The 21,312-nt window shown below is 41.7% G+C and overlaps 1 protein-coding gene across 1 annotated transcript in view; it reads left to right on the top strand.

The window, feature by feature from the left end:
• TLL2 (tolloid like 2) overlaps positions 1-21,312 on the top strand; it is a 324,249-nt gene that overhangs the window by 38,871 nt on the left and 264,066 nt on the right. The gene's annotated exons all lie outside the window — the stretch shown is intronic.

The raw sequence follows: 21,312 nt of genomic DNA, 5'->3' as shown, positions 1-21,312 counted from the left end.
TTTTCCTGAAATCGGAAAAAGCTGCAGTTTTTGTCAGATGAAGCGTAAAGTGAACGCAAAATGTCTGTTACCCAGTCCCACACCGTGTAACTCTTTTATGCATCATGGTGAGTGCCGTAAGTTCTTCTCTCTTATTTATAGCTTTCTATAAATCCCATTCACTTTGCTGGAATTGAAAGACGCTGTGTTTTTAGCATAGCGAAAACATGCCAAGTCAAAAACTCCACCAAAACTCATCGTGGGCACTACTTTTGAATGTGTTTTTTTTTTATTAGTTATATTTTAGGAAAATGTCTTTTTGAGGACTAATAATCTTAGTAAAATACAATTTTCTGGTTTCTAAAGTGCTGCGGAACATGTTGGCACTATAGAAATAAAATTTATTATTACCTATACCATTAGAAAATGTTCTCTCCAAAGGGCTTTTTGAAAGGACAAGACTAATGGCCCTTCCGTCACCTCTTTAAAGAGTCTTACTATTTATTTGTATTGTAAAACCACTTTACGGTTCATATGTTTAGAGTTTTGGGTGTTTTTTTTTTCTTCCCACTTCAAGTTTTGAAAAATGCCTGGTGGCAAAAAAAAGACTGTGCATGTCACTTCTTTGTATCAGCTTCTGATGGAAATCTCAGCTTCAAACTATGCACTGTTAAATAAAAAAGGCTGCAAAAAAAATAAAAATTCTTCAAAACTGCTTCAGGAAATGAAAAACTCATCCAAAAACTCCCCAAAGAAGATGCATTTCCTGAGGCAGTTTCCACTAAAGACCTCATTTATGACCGCCACTAAAATCTCCTTGAGCACATAGCCCTACAGTCAACATCCTGCCTAAGGCCTCATTCACAAGTTTGTGTTTAACCCCTTCATGACTGCAGCATTTTCCGTTTTTGCATTTTAGTTTTTTGCTCCCCTTGTTCCCAGAGCCATAACTTTTTTATTTTTCGGTCAATATGGCCATGTGAGGGGTTATTTTTGCAGGACGAGTTGTACTTTTGAACGACATCTCTCGTTTTACCATATCGTGTACTGGAAAACGGAAACAAAAAGTCCAAGTGCGGTGAAATTGCAAAAAAAAAAACTTGTTTGTTTTTTTACCACGTTCACTGAATTCTAAAACTGACCTGCCATGATTATTCTCCAGGTCATTACGAGTTCGTAGACACCAAACATGTATAGGTTCTTTTTTATTTAAGTGGTGAAAAAAAATCCCAAAGTTTGCTTAAAAAAAAAAAAAAAAAAAAAAAAAAAAAAAAAGCGCCATTTTCCGAGACCCGTAGCGTCTCCATTTTTTGTGATCTGGGACCAGGTGATGGTTTATTTTTTGCACACCGGGCTGACGTTTTTATTGATACCATTTTGGGGGAGATCTGATGTCTTGATCGTCGGTTATTGCATTTTATTGCAATGTTGCGGCGACCAAAAAATGTAATTCTGGCATTTAAAATTTTTTTCTCGTTACGCCATTTACTGATCGGATTAATTCTTTTTTTATATTGAGATCGGGCGATTCTGAACGCGACGATACCAAATGTGTATGTGTTTTTTTTATTGTTTTATTTTTGAATGGGTCAAAAGGGGGGTGATTTTAATCATTTTTATATTTTTTGAGCAGATCACCTCTATGTAGCTGAAATGCTCACTGGCTATGATCGCCGACCATATGAGCAGCGCTCATAGCAGTCTGGACATGACAACCACAGGGGTCTACTGCCGACCCCGGGTTGTCATGCCAACTCATCGGTGACCCGCAATCATGTGAATGGGTCACTGATGGGGGGGTAAGTGATGCGCTTCCAGCGCAGCGCTGTTAAATGCTGCTGTCAGAGGTTGACAGCGGCATTTAACTAGTTAACAGCTGCAGGTGGATCGCGATTCCACCTGTGGCTGTTGCGGGCACATGTCGGCTGTATAAATCAGCTGACATGTGCCCTGTGGTACGTAATAATACGCACCACGTCGTAAAGGGGTTAAATACATATGTGGAAAAAATGGTATTGGCGTGATCAGTGTTTGGATTAGTTTGTCAGTGTACGGTCCATACACATACGTGCAACACGAACTTCGGAATGAGGCTTAATAGACTTAAAACTGCTCCTCTGCAGCATGGAGTTTAACCAGTAGTATTTGTGGTCATTGTATGCTGTACAATGCCAAGCTTAAAAACACTTCACTACAATAAAGTCAAAGTTTATATAAAACTAGTCAAAGATGTAATAAAAAAATCTTGCGATCATATTCTGGTTCAAACAGTAATTTTCTATTAATAATTGGTGAAAAGTAAATGGGGAAAAAGAACTGGTAAATATTAGAAGTAGGACGGGTGAGAGTTCAACTCAGCACAGTTGAGGAGTTGTGAACAGAAAAGAAACTTTACCAGTCACTGAAGAATTCTGCAAGTCTAACTTTCTTTAAAGGAAACCTGTCACCAGGTTTTTGCCACAAAATCAGAGAGCAGGATGATGTAGGAAAAGAGACTCTGATTCCAGCAATGTATCACTTACTCGGCTGCTTGCTGCAGTTCTGCAGATAAAACTGATTTTCGTCAAAAGATTCACTAGAGGACTCGTAAAGCTGCTACCATGTAGTCTTCCATATTTATGAGCTCTGTATAACCCCACCCCCAGCACTGATTGGTTGACTGCTTTCTGTGTACACTGTGCATAGGCAGAAATCTACCAATCAGTGGTGAGGGCCGTGCTTGGACTACCTAGAAGCAGATTTAATATTCCTCTAGTGATAATCTCCAGTGATAAAACTGTGATTTATTCAAAAGTACAGTATGCAGCCCAGTAAGTGATAATAGCTTAAGGTACTGTACTTAAGAGTTCTATGTTAACCTCATCTGTCCACAAGACTTGTTTCCAACATGCCTCAGGCTTGTTTAGATGTTCTTTTGCATACATCTTACGCTGAATTTTTTGGTGAGGACCCAGGAGAGGCTTTCTTGTGATGACTCTTCCATGAAGGCCGTACACTGATGAGCGAAAGAGTAACAATGTTTTGAACTTCTGACTTTCAGGCTCCATATCTCACTATCCGCTATGTAAGGCAGTGCTAGTCATCATACTGGGGGATACTCGCTGCACCGGATAAATTAAGCACACGTGCAATGTCCTTCCGGTATTTTCTCAATACAGCAATTTATTATGTTATCATAAACCGCTGTTCACACACATAATGTCCATCTTAGTTTGTCACCGGCATGTTTACACACTTAACATCCGGGAGTCTCTCAAATAGCAGACAGGCCCAATTGGCCCAGGTCACAGCCTTCAGCAAGGTAATACTGTAGCAATGTCCATAACACAGTCCATGTAACAAAGTGTATTACCTTTGCCGGGTTTTAGCTGCTGCAGTCGCTTTAATCCGCCACCACTGTGGCTTTGTGGCTTCCCAGGTGGGGGTCTCTAGCCGTCGTCCCGTCTAAGGCTACTGGAATGTTTCACTCACACACATCCAGTCTGCGCCTTTCCGGACTCTTCACCAAGCCTCTGCCTTCCAAGGCCACTAGCATCCACTCACAGGATCCAGTCTCATCCTTTCAGGCACCAGGCTTCACTCAGCCTCACTAGGCAGAACGGTGTCCCACACACATGGGGAACAGGCCTCATGTCTCTCACACCAAACACACCTGTCTCAAATTAAGCAGGGTTTATATATCCTGTGCACACATACACCCATACTGACAGGACCGTAACTGTGTGCATCAGGACCTGTGTGATGTCACGGTCATGTGACCAGTCAGTTAAAGGGGAAGGTACATGGTCCGGTAAACACATCCTGGACCATTTACAGTAATGCTAGCAAGCTGCTGCATTACAGCTACTGCATCGAAAGTGATCCTACCATCATTTTACAGACAATCATCTTGGTTATATCATACATAAATTTGACTTGCAACTATTAAGCATATGATTAGTTATGTGGATTCTTGTCATGTCTCTCCATTGTTACTGTTTTGCTCCTAAAAGTCTACATTTTATTTTTTATTATTTTGTCAGTATTTTGTAAATCCACCTTTGGCTTTTAACACTGCCTCGAGTATACGAAGTAACTCATCTTCTAGGATACTCACATATAGCTCAGCATTGAGATCACCATCGATCCTTGTCAAGTATCCAACGCCTTTGGCTGTGAAACAAATCCATATCATTAGGTTTCCTCCATCGAATTTGACATTTCCTTCAATTTCTTAATCCATTAGCTCCTTTTTCCCTTATTTCTTCCAGACCCATTTGCACCCATCAGAGCCTAGTCTATTGACTTTTGTCTCATCGCTCCAAATCACCGGCTTCCAATCTTCTATTGTCCACCTTTTGTACTTTTTTCAAACTCAAGCCGACGCTTCTTATATTGAATTTGAGTCTTCTTCACATTTTGTGAGCCACCATTCCAGACTTGTGTAACGTGCGTCACACAGTGCTTGCATGGATGTCTGTGATCTCACTATTATGAAGCATACGAGCCACCTTCACAACCATGTTTTTCACAACAGAACTGGTGGACCTTGTGACGAGTGAACTTTGTTGATTCCAGTATTTTTCCTGGATGTCCACCCCTTGGCTTTTTGTCTCTCTCCCCCGCACACCCTTCGGGGTCTCCGTCCCACGCCGCTTGCTAGAATGTATTGTTGGCAGAAATAAGGGATATGTTCAGAAGAATTGGTGAGTGCTACCTTTATTTTTTCTTCGATTTGATGACTTCATTTCATATTCTTTCAATTGTCATGACACTAACATGATGCAGTTTGGCAATTTTCTTGGCGGAGAGACCGCTATCGATGAGCTGGATGATGCTGTTTCTCTTTTCTGGGATAATATTCTTCACGGCTGCTCCTCGATTCGCACCAGTGACCTTTCGCTTTGGAGTCAACCTAATAACACACTGAACTATTGGGGAATGTAAGAACAGGTTGTATTTTGTAGTATATAGGCCGAAAAAGATTTTTCCACCCCCAGGAGCAAAACAGGAACAATGTAGTGATGTGTCAAGAATCTGCATAACTAATCATATGCTAAATAGTTGCAAGCCAAATTTGTGAATGAGATAGCCAAGATGATTGTTTATAAAATGATGGTAGTCTTGCGTTCAAAGCAGTAGTTGATGGTGAGATATGGAGCCTGAAAGTTAAAAGTTCAAAACATTGTTACCCTTTTGCTCGTCAGTATATTTGTGCAGGTGTTTCTTAACAGTAGAACAATGTGACACAACACCAGAGTCTGCTAAATCTTTCTGAAGATCTTTTGCAGTCAAGCGGGGGTTCTGATTTACCTCTCTAGCAATCCTACAAGCAGCTCTCACTGAAGTTTTGCTTGGTCTTCCAGACCTTATCTTGACCTCCACTGCTCCTGTTAACTGCCATTTCTTAATTACATTTCAAACTGAGGTAAGAGCAACTTCAGAAAAGCTATGCTATCTTCTTATAGCCTTCTCCTGCTTTGTGGGCCTCCACCATTTTTATTTTCAGAGTGCTAGGCAGCTGCTTAGAAGAACCCATGGCTGCTGTGTTTTGGCACAAGGTTAGAGGAGGCTAGGTTTATATAAGCTGGGAAATTTGCATTAACTGACCTTTTAATAATGATGTTAGTGAACAAGCCATAACCCTAACAAGCCAATTAAGCTCTGAAACCTTGGTTAAAGTTATCTTAGCACACAAATCTCCAAGGATGCCCAAACTTTTGCATCGGCCTATTTTCCTTTTTGTAATTTTTAAAATGTAAAAAAATTACATTATATACACTGCTCGAAAAAATAAAGGGAACACTCAAATAACACATCCTAGATCTGAATGAATGAAATATTCTCATTGAATACTTTGTTCTGTACAAAGTTGAATGTGCTGACAACAAAATCGCACAAAAATCATCAATGGAAATCAAATTTATTAACCAATGGAGGCCTGGATTTGGAGTCACCCCCAAAATTAAAGTGGAAAAACACACTACAGGCTGATCCTTCTTTGATGTAATGTCCTTAAAACAAGTCAAAATGTGGCTCAGTATTGTGTATGGCCTCCATGTGTCTGTATGACCTCCCTACAATACCTGGGCATGCTCCTGATGAGGTTGCGGATGGTCTCTTGTGGGATCTCCTCCCAGACCTGGACTAAAGCATCCGTCAACTCCTGGACAGTCTGTGGTGCAACGTGACGTTGGTGGATGGAGCGAGACATGATGTCCCAGATGTGCTCAATCGGATTCAGGTCTGGGGAACAGGCGGGCCAGTCCATAGCTTCAATGCCTTCATCTTGCAGGAACTGCTGACACACTCCAGCCACATGAGGTCTGGCATTGTCCTGCATTAGGAGGAACCCAGGGCCAACCGCACCAGCATATGGTCTCACAAGGGGTCTGAGGATCTCATCTCGGTACCTAATGGCAGTCAGGCTACCTCTGGCAAGCACATGGAGGGCTGTGCGGCCCTCCAAAGAAATGCCACCCCACACGATTATAGACCCACTGCCAAACCGGTCATGTTGAAGGATGTTGAAGGATGTTGCAGGCAGCAGATCGCTCTCCACGGCGTCTCCAGACTCTGTCACATGTGCTCAGTGTGAACCTGCTTTCATCTGTGAAGAGCACAGGGCACCAGTGGCGACTTTGCCAATCCTGGTGTTCTGTGGCAAATGTCAAGCGTCCTGCACGGTGTTGGGCTGTGAGCACAACCCCCATCTGTGGACGTCGGGTCCTCATACCATCCTCATGGAGTCGGTTTCTAACCATTTTTGCAGACACATGCACATTTGTGGCCTGCTGGAGGTCATTTTGCAGGGCTCTGGCAGTGCTCCTCCTGTTCCTCCTTGCACAAAGGTGGAGGTAGCGGTCCTGCTGCTGGGTTGTTTCCCTCCTACGGCCCCCTCCACGCCTCCTGGTGTACTGGCCTGTCTCCTGGTAGCGCCTCCAGCCTCTGGACACTACGCTGACAGACACAGCAAACCTTCTTGCCACAGCTTGCATTGATGTGCCATCCTGGAAGAGCTGCACTACCTGAGCAACTTCTGTGGGTTGTAGAGTCCGTCTCATGCTACCACGAGTGTGAAAGCACAACCAACATTCAAAAGTGACCAAAACATCAGCCAGAAAGCATTGGTACTGAGTTGTGGTCTGTGGTCCCCACCTGCAGAACCACTCCTTTATTGAGGGTGTCTTGATAATTGCCAATAATTTCCATCTATTGTCTATTCCATTTGCACAACAGCATGTGAAATTGATTGTCAATCAGTGTTGCTTCCTAAGTGGACAGTTTGATTTCACAGAAGTTTGATTTTCTTGGAGTTATATTCTGTTGTTTAAGTGTTCCCTTTATGTTTTTGAACAGTGTATATTTATTGGGCTAAAATACAAAGGAAATGTGTCATCTTTAACTTTAGCCTTTTTAGAGATCATTTAATGTTAAACTTGCTTAACTGTTCACAATAACAGTCATTTGAACCAGGGGTGCCCAAACTTCTATATGTAATTTTATATGCCCATATTAATAGTTTAGATAGGTCAAATGGGGTAACAGATTCCCTTTAAAGTGGAAGAAGTTCTGAAATGATTAATTTTGGTATAATTTGTTTACATGATAAAAGCACAATAACCTACCATTTTAACAAGGGTGTGTAGACTTTTTATATCTGCTGTATATATAGATAATATGTTCACAGCATTCATAATAATGGACATTGCACACCTCGCTCCCCCCTCCGATGCTCAGGTCCCAGTCCTATAGTCAAATGCTCTCCCAAAGACGTAAATAGACTTTAGATTTCTGTTTCATGTGGATGCCCTAAAGCACATTTCTAAATGCTGTTAAAAACTGCACAGGCTAGATAGCAGCCCCCAATATCATGTACAGAAAATATAATTAAATAAAAATAAATGGGATTTTAATTAGTAATAAATGTGACATGTTCCATTTCAACTTATTGTTGTGGACTGATGAAAGATAATTGTTAAAAATATATAAAATTTCCTAAACCATGCATACTAGAACACAAACTATTGGGACAACTTTTTTGACTTTTTGTGTCATGTTTTGGTATCTAAAAAATTGCACATTTTGTCAGTGTTCTTGTGGATAAATTTGCAAGTTTTTTCTAGTTCACGCTGCTCTCCCCACTTTTAAAAAGTATGTGAACAGGTTGTGGGGGTTAGACAGCAGGCAAATAAAGTTTAAAGTGTACCTATCACTGCTTTTGTATACAGTACAGACCAAAAGTTTGGACACACTTTCTCATTTAAAGATTTTTCTGTATTTTCATGACTATGAAAATTGTACATTCACACTGAAGGCATCAAAACTATGAATTAACAACACATGTGGAATTATATACTTAACAAAAAAGTGTTAAACAACTGAAAATTAGTGTTGAGCGAGTATGTTCTGTTCCGAGTATGCTCGTGTGAGCTCCGAGTATTTACAGCTGCTCGGTGATATGTTTGAATCGCTCCCATGTGCATGATTTGCAACTGTTTGACAGCTTTATTACATGTGAGCAATGTGTAAGAAATAGACATTCCTCACATGTAATAAAGCTGTCAAACAGTTGCAAATCATGCACACGGGAGCGATTCAAACATATCTCCGAGCAGCTGTAAATACTCGGAGCTCGCCCAAGCATACTCGGTGAAAGAGTTAATAGAACATACTCGCTCAACACTACTGAAAATATGTCTTATATTCTAGGTTCTTCAAAGTAGCCACCTTTTTGCTTTGATGTCTGCTTTGCACACTCTTGGCATTCTCTTGATGAGCTTCAAGAGGTAGTCACCGGAAATGTTTTTCACTTCACAGGTGTGCCCTGTCAGGTTTAATAAGTGAGATGTCTTGCCTTATAAAAGGGATTGGGACCATCAGTTGTGTTGTGCAGAAGTCTGGTGGATACACAGCTGATAGTCCTACTGAATAGACTGTTAGCTGCTTTTTTCTTGCCATAATACAAATTCTAAGTAAAGAAAAATGAGTGCCCATCATTACTTTAAGAAATGAAGGCCAGTCAGTGCGAAAAATTGGGCAAACTTTGAAAGTGTCCCTAAGTGCAGTTGCAAAAACCATCAAGCGCTACAAAGAAACTGGCTCACATGAGGACCGCCCCAGGAAAGGAAGACCAAGAGTCACCTCTGCTTCTGAGGATAAGTTTATCCGAGTCACCAGCCTCAGAAATCGCAGGTTAACAGCAGCTCAGATTAGAGACCAGGTCAATGCCACACAGAGTTCTAGCAGCAGACACATCTCTACAACAACTGTTAAGAGGAGACTTTGTGCAGCAGGCCCTCATGGGAAAATAGCTGCTAGGAAACCACTGCTAAGGACAGGCAACAAGCAGAAGAGACTTGTTTTGGCTAAAGAACACAAGGAATGGACATTAGACCAGTGGAAATCTGTGCTTTGGTCTGATGAGTCCAAATTTGAGATCTTTGGTTCCATCCACCGTGTCTTTGTGCGACGCAGAAATGGTGAACTGAAGGACTCTACATGCCTGGTTCCCACCATAGAGGAGGAGGTGTGATGGTGTGGGGGTGCTTTGCTGGTGACACTGTTGGGGATTTATTCAAAATTGAAGGCATACTGAACCAGCATGGCTACCACAGCATCTTGCAGCGGCATGCTATTCCATCCGGTTTGTGTTTAGTTGGACTATCATTTATTTTTCAACAGTACAATGACCCCAAACACACCTCCAGGCTGTGTAAAGGCTATTTGACCAAGAAGGAGAGTGATGGGGTGCTACGCCAGATGACCAGGCCTCCACAGTCACCAGACCTGAACCCAATCGAGATGGTTTGGGGTGAGCTGGACCGCAGAGTGAAGGCAAAAGGGCCAACAAGTGCTAAGCATCTCTGGGAACTCCTTCAAGATTGTTGGAAGACCATTTCCGGTGACTACCTCTTGAAGCTCTTCAAGAGAATGCCAAGAGTGTGCAAAGCAGTCATCAAAGCAAAAGGTGGCTACTTTGAAGAACCTAGAATATAAGACATATTTTCAGTTGTTTCACACTTTTTTGTTAAGTATATAATTGCACATGTGTTATTTCATAGTTGTGATGCCTTCAGTGTGAATGTACAATTTTCATAGTCATGAAAATACAGAAAAATCTTTAAATGAGAAGGTGTGTCCAAACTTTTGATCTTTACTCTGTGTATGTGTGTGTGTGTATATATATATATATATATATATATATATATATATATATATATATATATATATATATATATATATATATATATATATATATATATATATATATATATATATATATATATATATATAAAAAATGCACCAAATTTCTGTAACATTGTGACACTATGATAAATCTGTTGCAAATAAAGGCGAAACATCCGTCACCAAAATTGACTTTAAAAAACTCCCCTCATAAATTTCCCTTTTTATGTTTGGCTCCAATAATAATACTATGGTGTGTAAATATTTGGCCATTATAGGGTCGCAAACCCTTTGGAGCCTTTCTAACCTTTTGGTCAGGATTTGCTCCATCACACAACATGGCTATAAAGCTTCAACAGAGAAAGGTGGCCAATTTCAATGTAGTACAATGGTTTAAGATTACAATATTTTCAATTTACCTTAGCCTTTCCTTGACCATTGTAGCTTAAATCACATTAATTCTATATTAGGGCAGGGATTTCCAATGTCGGGCATAACGTATGCCCATGTCTACAAGGTCCTATTTTAGTTGCAAATAGTCAATCGACAGGTGCTAATTAGTTTTCTAGTGGCTGCCCTGAACGTGAAAGGGCTTCATGTACTTTATTTCTATCTTCTTGTGAGGGAACAGCTTCTCCATTGGATACCATGTAAAGATGAGTCCCTTTTACTGGATAGGACACTGACAAACATCCTGGCCTAATCATAGAAAATGTATTTACAGTTGGGTCAAAAGTTTTGAGATTGACACAAATTTTGGTTTTCATAAATTTTTTTGCAGTGTTATTAAACTAATTGTGAGTGAGCCCACTCCCTTGGATGAAAATCAACCTCACATATGGATAGTTTCAGTTGGCTTTACTGTTGGCATGGCACAAAACTCATGGTTGTGTCCACTTTACTTCTCCGGACTGTCATTCTTTCAGATGTCCCAAACAGTCTGGAGGCAGCTTCACCATAGAAAGTAACTTTGCAGGACGTACACAGATTGAACTGTAGAATGACTGGGGTAAAGATATTTTCTCTGAAGTCGTCTTCAGACTGTGTAGGACATCTGGAACAATTATTGTCTAGAGAAGACAAGGTGAGCACTACCATGGGTCTGTCTTGTGTCATGCCAACAGTAAAGCATCCCGAGGCAATTCATGTATGTGTTTTTTTCATCCAAGGGATGGCAAAGACAAAGCCAAATTTATCACCAGATGTCAAGAAGCTTATTATTCTGAGAGTGAAGTCAGGGGAAAGCCAAAAAAAGGTGGCTATGGAATTCAAGTGTTCTCAGAGTCAAGTGTCACGTATATTAAAGAAATAAAAAGAAGGTTATGGAACAGCTGACAAATCTAGAAGTAGACGACCACAGAAAACGTCCTCCAGAGTTGATCATATTATTAAGAAAAAGTTAGCATCTGATGTCCATAAAAGTGCTGAACAGATTGCACACTAAATGAACGAAGAATATGGGTTCAAAGGGAGTCACCAAACTGGTGTGATGGCCAAGAGCAGTAGGGTTAAATGCACGAGCTCTAGTCAAGAAGCCTTTCATCTCTGCAAAGAACTGAAAGGTCCGACTTGAGTTTGCCAAAGAACACAGACAATGGAAAGAGACAGATAGGTTTAAGGTGTTGTGGTCAGATAAATCCAAGTTCATTCTCTTTGGTAGTGATGGCAACCACTATATATATCGCCCAATTAGAAAACGTAATGATGTAAGGTACCAAACACCTACAGTGAAACATGGTGGTGGCAATGTCATGGTTTGGGGCTGCTTTTCTGCATCTGCCATTGGCCCTCTGCATAGAATTGATGGAAATATGAATGCTACCACATACAAGGATATACTGGAGAATGCTGCCACATGGTAAAAGCAAAGTAGGCAGGGGATGGAAATTCCAGCAAGACAATGATCCTAAGCACACATCCAATTTAGTCAAAAATTGGGTGGCGAAGAAAAATGTTTGGCTGTTGCAATGGCCAAGCAGATCACCTGATTTACACCCTATACAGCACCTTTGGGATGAGTTAGGGTGACGAGTTGGGGCCCATACCCATAGCAATAAAGATGAATTGTTTGCAGATTTGCAAATGGAATGGAGTAAGATCCTGCAAGATGTCTTGAATACCTTAGTGGCTTCAATACCCCCTCGGTATAGTGTAGTAATTACAGCAAGAGGTTATGCTACAAAATACTAAGTTATGGCATTGTAAGCAATGAATTACTCTCTATGTTGTGATCAATAAATAGTATATGCAAAACGTTTGGCAGTCAGTTTTTTTTTATTAAATGACCATATCTATATTCAAAAGCATTTTGGTTAAAATTAAGGTCTTGGATGATGACAACTTCATGCACTTTCAATTCATTACCAGGAAAATGGCATCACGACAACCAGACAGAAGTAATCACACTTTTAAAAAAAAATGCAAAACTTTTGGTCGCCACTGTATGTGTTTGCACTGCATGGTGCCTTGGGAGGAAACGTCTCTGATGTCTCTATCATTACCTTTTAGAACCTGTAAACTTTGGTTATATCACCCACGTGCTATTGGTGGTTTGAGTTTTATGCTCTAATTATAATACATTATTGGGGAATTACAAAGGATTTACCAGTTTTGTTATTTACTCTTTAGAAATGTTGCATTATACCAATTTCCATGAATCATAATACATAAAATACTTCAATAACAAAAAAATTATCACCTTTCTTTTCTGTATATTTTTCTAACTTCTTATAAATTGAATTTACACTTTTTTTTATGCTTATATGGTTTTTGAACTAATAGATGTTTCAACGTGATTTCCAAATCATTGTTACAACATGTTTTACCGGTCTGTAAAATGGAGAATTTTTACTGTTAATCTCCACAGCAGGAGGAGTAGTTGCTGACTCCTACTCTAGGCGATATTTGCTTGTGCTAGGTGCTTAAAATTCTATCCAGTGTAGGACTCGGATTACAATATATAGATTTAGTTTATACCCCTTTTGTACAGAATCAGCAGCTGTGAACAATCTAGTAGCAGCTGCTAACATTCTACTGGCTCCGCTAAAAAGCCTGGAGACCAGGAAACCCTGATTTTCAACTGTGCTGAGTACTTTCCAGGGGTTTCAGTATTTAACTCTAGAAAACACTGTGGAAAAAAACATTATACCTTCCCTTGGAAAAGAGGGTACATTTTTTTTTCTATTCTGGTTGTTATCTCGGCTGCAATTCAATGGGGTATTGGCATTAACTTTTACCTTAATTTATTTGTATTATATTTATTTTTGTTGCAATTATGAGTAACTAGCGTGGTCATTGTGACCAATTATGAGTAACCCTCCCAGATTCTCTAGTGCATAGATGCTTTTGTCATATTCACATTTATAAATACAAAAATGATGAGCATAGAAATATTACTAGAATCACTATCTTTTCTGAAAATATATCCTTGCATTTTTAAAGGAATTGTCCACCACTAGGCAACCCCTTATCAATTGCCCCGGGTGCTACGTCAAGAAAAAAGAACTCTATACTTAAAGGGAACCTGTCATGTCAAAAAAGGCTATTAGCCTGCAGATATGAGGTTAATCTGCAGGTTAATGGCGTTCAGTCGCTGCACTAAAAGTCCAGCGACCGGGAGGAAACTAACTTAATTCTTCCTTAGCTGCCTTCTATACAGGCATGGTTGTCAGTCAGTGCCAGGCGTGGTTACAGCCGCTAATCACTATGTATTGAGTGGTGACTGAAGCCGCACCAGCTGCGCCTCTGGCTGAAAGCTGGAGGCTCCCGAGATGAATAAAGTTAATTTCCTCCAGGTAGCTGGGCTTTTTGTCCAGCAGCTATATCTGCAATTTACAAATGATTTTTGACATGACAGGTTCCCTTTAACTCCCAAACCAGCCCTGTGTCCTCCTTCATTAAACAATGTTATTTGACCCCTGCAGTCAATAAACGGCTGCTGCAGATATCCTGCGGGTTTTACACTTTATTAAGTTCCTGAAGACTGATTAGTTGTTTTTTTTTTTTCTAACCCGAAAGATCACTTAAAACGTGATAAAATTGCAGAATATAAAATGTTGAATGTGAGATCTTATTGGAAAATCTGCGGTTAAAGTAAGAACTTCATCAGCCTACCCTTCCACTTCTCTTCTCTGAGTTGCTAGCATTGCTGGACATTTTGTTATGAAGGACAATCTGGTTTTGGACCTTGGGCCATCCATGCTTGTATATTGCACATAAACAAGAAAATCAAGCTCTAACTATTGTCTAAAAACCTCACACCGTGGTTTTATTTAGAGACTGTCATCTTATCCCCCCGGTATCTGCACTACATGTAACTGTGTAACTGACTCCTATTATAGGGGCCTTATATGCTTTTGGCCCTTCGCTCACCCCCATGGATAATGGAGTCGAGTGCATGTTTCTCAGCATCTTCCACCTGTGACAAATGTGCCTTTGTATCAGTATTTATGGCTATTTTTCCCCTGCTATAGCTATAAACCCACCTATCAGGCATTTATAGCATATCCTGTAGATATATTCTAAAAGTTTCAGATGGAAAAACTCCTTTAAGATACGATGGAGTCTTCTATGTTATCCAATATCAATGGCTTATTTCTGATTGGTCATTTCAAACATGGGAAGAACATTCAAACTCCTTGCAGATGTTGTTCTTGGGATTTGAACCCAGGACCCCAGCGCTGCAAGGCAACAGTGCTAACCACCGAGCCACCTAGCTGCCTAAAGTTAGCATGCTGATACCAACCACAATTACTAATATTAGCTAGAAACCACAACTGTCAACATTCATTGTTCGCATTTAAAGGGAACCAGTCACGTTGTATCTGCAGGCTGATCTATGCGAAGGAGAATCCGAGCAGAATGGTACAAAGGTTCCTTGGAAAAGATTCAGTATCACTTGTATTTTATTCATTGAAATCCCTGATGTTTGTGACACACCTCCTGGGCCGTGTGTGTGTGGGGATACCTGGAACAGGACCTTTTGTGGATGCTGGGGGTTGTAGTCCTTGCGTGGCGGGGACCCGGTCCCGTGGCTCAGGGTGGTCAAACCAAATGTCGGTCTATTTATAGGGTTTTGTGATTAAATGTCCGATTACGCCACCCGTGGATTGCAGTCGGAGTGAACCGCCGCTGCAGGGCAGACCGCTGAGGCTGGTGTTGTGGGTGCAGCTGAGGGTAGTATAACTCCCTACGGGAGAAGTATAGCCTCAGGGCAGAAAATAGGGATGTTGGTGGTGATGGTGCACGGGAGCAGCAGTAACCACACGGAGTCTGTCATGCAATTCAGGGTCTTTACTGTTGGTGGTATTAAGGGACCCGTCCGGAATACAGGTTAACAATGGAGGCCTGGTCAGTCTAAGAGCAACTCGGAAATCCCGCTGGTTAGGGGGAGTTTGTAGGCCTACTGTGCTGACTTCACTCTTTCTTGGCTATCCCGCTGTAGTGCGGTGGTAGCCCACGTCTCTGAGTGTACCGTGTTGTTCTCGCCCGTATGACTGGCGACTCGGGCCTTCCGTACTTCTCACCCCTCCGGGGTAGTAGTGGTCCCTCTCGTGTGGCTGAGCCTCCGGGCTTCCTTGGGCCAGAGGACTTGAAGTCTCCTGTGTGGTGGTTTTCTGCTGCTGGGCTTATAACCCTCACAGCCTCGGACTCCAGTGTCCGGCTTTGTAAGTCTCTAGCCAGGACGAGCTCTGCTAGCTCCCCTCCTGGCCTCGTGTTCCTCCTTTGCCTACAGGGACTCCTCAGCCTGCTGCTGACCTGTCCCTATATGCAACTTCACTGGAACCTTGACTGGAACTTGTCTCTCTAACCCTGCCCCAGATCCCGTTTATAAAGGGCAGATTTCTCCCCTCCCTGGACTGAGGCAGGAGGTGCTGAATGCTAATTGTCCCCAACCAGGGAACCTCCCACCTGCTCTCAGACATGACATTGCTGCCACTGTGGCGAACAGACCTGGGGTGCCACATTTGTATTTACACTGAGCTAAAGGGTAACTGTCACGGCAATCACATGATGCAGTTTGGCAATTTCTTGGCCAAGAGACCGCTATCGATGAGCTGGATGATGCTGTTTCTCTTTCCTTGGGAAATCTTCTTTATGGCTACTCCTCGATTCAAACAAGTGACCTTTCACTTGGGAGTCAACCTAATAACACACTGAACTATTAGGAAATGTGAGAACAGATAGTATTTTATAGTATACAGGAAGAAAAAGATTTTTCCACTACCAGGAGCAAAACCATAACAATGCAGTGACGTGACAAGAATCTGCATAACTAATCATATGTTAAATAGTTGCAAGTCAAATTTATGAATGAGATAGCCAAGGTGATAGTCTATAAACTGATGGTAGTCTCACATTCAAAGCAGTAGTGGATTGTGAGATATGGAGCCTGAAAGTCAAAGGTTCAAAACATTATTACCCTTTTGCTCATCAGTGTGTAGAAGTCCAGTGGGCGGACTTACGAGTGATTGACACTTATCTCTGCATGCACAGCAATACTGGAAAACTGTCAATTACTAGCTAAGACCGCCCACTGGACTCCTCTGCATACTAACTCCAGGGATTTTAACTAATAAAATGTAAGTTTTTCTGAAACGTTTCCCCCAATAATTTATACCAATCTGATCATCTCCTCCTACTCTATAATATCCTGCCTGCAGATCAGATACCACTTTCAACATGACAGGTTCTCTTTAACAAACCAAGATTTTTTTTCAGCTGAAATATTTGCTGAGTGTACAATTCTTGATTAGTGAAAAAAATACACAAACTAATGACAGTACACCTATTTTTTACAGAACACAAAGTCATGCCTGAGCAAGTGTGGTATTCATGATTTTATCAGTCCTACTGCTGTCAATTATACCAATGTTTTTTCTGGTTTTAATCGTGTATTTTGCAGAAACTTTTATCAATTATATGTATGAATTGTCCTGCTAAAGCACATCTATTTACTAGGCCTATTTTTTTACTTGCTTTGTATTTACCTCTTGTGACACTGGTATGGTTTATGAGGGGAGGTATGTGTTGCGCAGGTTGCTAGCCTGTGTGAACTGAAACCAATAGACTTTCTGCCAGCATGTTATATGCTGGAGGTTAACTCTTTTTTAAAGGGTGTGGTTTTATGGGAATGACTTAGAGATGGGAGGGAAGTCATTCCCCATACCTCTGCCTCAAGGTGTGGCTGAGCAAGGTTTAAATGCTCAGTCACCATTTTTTTTTCTGCTGTTGAGTTTGGAGTGGCAAGGACTCCAGATTGGAAGGCCACAGCTCAGAGAGGAGCTGAAGGCTGGGACTGCAACCTGTGTGGCGAATCCCACACTCCTATTGTTTATCTTTTGTTTTGTTGTTTTGCCAGTAAGGCTGTGTTTATTTTTGCTGCCGTGCAGAGCTTTATGCCACATAATAAAGCCTGCAGAGAAACATGGTTCCGGAGTCTACTTCCAGAAGTGGCTGAGTGAGGTGGCCTTCCACACTTTCTACAAGAATTAGAATTTTTTATATAGATTTGATTTAGATAAAACTCTTGTTATAGCCAAGAGCGGAATTCAGAATTCTGCTACTAGCAATTGCAGTCTTGTAGAAGAAAAATGTCCAAAAACATTATGAAACTTTGCCACCCTGTCCTTCACACCTCATTTCCCCTTACCTCGTCATGAGTATCCACTGTGGCCTCTTCACTCCAGGCTGGGGCTTCCTGTTCAGCTAGGCCTCTGTAGTCCCTACGCGCCGTTCCGATTTCGGGCAATGCGCGTTATGATGTTCTCTACAACGGCACAGCGTTCCGTTCATTTTGCTGAATTCTTGCCAATCGAATTGTAAAAAAAATTGTATTCTGCAGAATACAATTTTTTGCTATATTTGACATTCCACTTAAATAAATTTGCTCATCTCTACTCAAAACAACTTGGCCCCGAATAAGGATGCCTTCTGCTGAGGTTCCTTACCATGTCAGAATATAGGTGCACTGGATGAGGACTGAGGTGGGACTTGCCTATACCGGGTCTAAATATCTAATACAACTGTTTGTTTAGAAAAAAAAAAAAGAGTTGTGTTTGACTTTCTATTAAAGAGATTGTCACACATGCTACCGTCTAACAATAAGTCCATTTGGGCCTCCTTTCCCTCCCAGTACAGAGCACCATTCTGTATGAGCAGCTTCCGTTCTGGCAAACCTGACATGACTAAGGAATGGCTGACCTCCTAGGGCGCTTGGGAGGCGCTGGTTCCTCAGCTGCTTCACCGACCCCACTGCTCAGCATCCATAACTGCTGTTGGAGCCATCCAGGGTCTTTATACACTGCCAAGGCCTTGCAGCTTTCCAGTAAGGCCTCCATCTTTGAAACTGGAGTCCTGACATGGATCCACTAACGGACTGAGACTACCATGGCCCCGGCTCCCCTATCTATCCAGGTGTCCCCCCCCCCCCCCAATTTTTCCCTTGGACCTTGCCCCTCAACTTCTAAAACGCCATCTTGGTTCCTCTGATAAATCTTATCCCTATTAACCGCCATATTAACCAGGGCCTGACAGGCATCCTAGTCATGTGGTTCTCCCTTTTAGCCCTTTAGGGTTGTAGTATGGACCCTAATTGTCTATGAAATACATGTACAGTCATTCTTCCAACATATAATGCTTGTTTTTTACTGCAATGGCCACTACAAGGGCTTTTGATGTCTCTAGCAACTGATTGCCTGGAATGAAAGATGCCAGCTTCTTTTTACAAGGGGTTCATGAGAAGTGTAACAACAATTTTTCTATTTCGGCAATGATGAAAGATATTGGTGGCTTTGGTCCATCTGAATGTTAATAATCATCAGCTCATCCTTCTAATCATCTGTCTTAGCTGGAGAAAGAGCTTGATGTAGGGAATTATTTCATCTTATGGCCATGGATTTACGATTACACAAACCTGGCCTCTTTTCATTCTGTTTCTATAACACCCATGTGTATGTGATTTTTCTCTTTTATTTGGTGCACAAATGACCTGCTTTGCAAAGCTCTGCCTGGCTAAAACCACTGAGCTTTCCTTGACAAACTGCGTGATATGGATTTGCATAGGACTTTGGAAAGGGCTGGCCCTCAGGGTGAATGAGCTTGGCAATGAACTCAATGGATTAGAGTGGAGACAGGAAAATAAAAGAATCCAGCAGGATGGTCGCTAAAGTAATCAAAACAAAGCAGCGTATAGAAGAAAATTAGTAAAACTAGAACATGTTCAACACTGCAAACAGACCTAGAGTAGATATTTATGGCAGTGCTAAATAATCAGTCATCCTTCTCCACTGTACTTTTGGTTAGGTAATGTATTTGCACCAGATATATCTAATATTTATTCTTTTTTTTAGTTAGTAAAATGTTTGAACTTTTTGCTTTGAAAATTATATTGGCGAGATTTATAAAAACTAATAAAAGTTGCCCATAAAAAAAATGAAAGCAGCAATTTGATTGATTGCTCTAATATGTTCAGTTGCTATGGACATGGTAAATATTTCTGGTAGTTTTAATACTGAAAATCCATCTTTTTATTAGGTTATGTTGACCCGTCTGTTTCAAGTATTACCTGCTACATTATCGTATATTGCTTTATCATTATGTAAAGCTGCCTTATATTGTACTTAATCGTAAAGCGACTGGCCCACAATGGACATTTGTCATTTCGGCTATCTGCCCTTGTGTAGACCATGAATGGAGCGCAATTGCTCGCACAAGACCACTTCTCCAATCATGATCGGTCGGAAGACCCATAGGTGGGATACTCTGCCTGCTCTGTGATACCAATGAGCTGGTCATCTGTTCTTTCCTTTTTCTGTCTTGACAGCAACCACTGTGTACTTACAGTTTCTCATTTTGCCTTTCTACCCAGATAATTCTTCTCTATTCTCAGCTCTATAAAGAAACAGGAAGTCTCTTGTCCCTGCATTTGTCAACTCTTTAACTCCTGACCCAGCTGCTCTGCTCCTCCCCCCTTCCAGGGACTTTTGCAGTGACTCATGAGTCATGCAGGGAAAATTGACCTCCTCTTCCTACATAGAGCTTAGAAGGATTCAGCTAGTTAGTTTTTATTCACGGGATGAGATATATCTAATGGAAAAGAGATGAATTAACTAGGTAAAAGGGCAAAATGAGCAATTGTAAGTACACAGTACAGTATATCATATGATGACTGCAATATATTAAGAGGATAACAATTTTAATGGGTGGAGGAGTGCTTCTTTAAATAGAATAATAGAATAGACTTCTTTAAAGGGGATATCCTGGACTTTAAAAAAAAAAAAATGTGCCTAAGCACTAACAGGCAGGTAGTTGCTAATAGAGGCAACTACCTGACTGTTATACCGAGCGCCGGTCATTGACCGCTCCTGCTGTAGCACCCTGAGGATTCGGCTGCTACAGGGGTATTACACCTCAAGCCAGAGGTGTGGTATTCCACTCCCGGGTAAGGATGGAGTGTGGAACTGAGCTCAGTAGGCTGCATGCACTACACACATCCCATTTCCGAGGGACAGACCAATGGTACTCCCACTAGAGAAATGTGCAGGTACGACAGTGTCTGTCCCTGGCTGGAGTGGGAGGGGGTTGGAACATCCCAGTAGTGTAGGGGCAGATAGGGGGAGCAGTCTGGGTAATGCTAGGAGCTCATTGGGTGCTGGTCACCTGAGCTCACACATAGAGGGAGTATATAAGGTGGGAACCATCTTAGAACAGGGTCAGTAGAGGTTTGGTCAGTCTGTCAGTCAGTCAGTCAGAGGAAGAGAGCAGAGGAGAAGAGCAGCTCCAAGGCCCAGAGAGAGAGAGGAGAAAGAAAGACCCAGAGGGGGAGAAGAGAGAACTCCAAGAACCCAAGATTAGATCAGAGGGTGAAGAGTTGGCACAAGGGTACCGGATCCCAAGCTGGTGGAGGGCATTAATCCTTAGCCAGAGACCGGAGGTCGTGGGCAGGATCTGCCACGACCACCCACTAAATCCACCCGGAAGGCACACCAAGAATAGGGTCAGGGAACCCAGAGACAAGGGTTTACCAACAAGAGGCCCGAGGGAACCGGACTTAGGTGGATCCCTGGTGGGGAAGGCCAGAGAGAGAAGGAACGTCAGAAAGGGAGCTCAGGATCACGCTCCAGAATTACTTGGGAGTTGGCCGAGTCCAGGACCTGGTGGACGCAG

The sequence above is a fragment of the Phyllobates terribilis genome, unplaced genomic scaffold, assembly GCF_046119375.1.
Source record: "Phyllobates terribilis strain yellow unplaced genomic scaffold, ASM4611937v1 Scaffold_5__5_contigs__length_657084704, whole genome shotgun sequence".
NCBI lineage: Eukaryota > Metazoa > Chordata > Amphibia > Anura > Dendrobatidae > Phyllobates > Phyllobates terribilis.
Note: the sequence above shows the minus strand (reverse complement) of the source record. Positions and strands in the feature narration are given on the sequence as shown.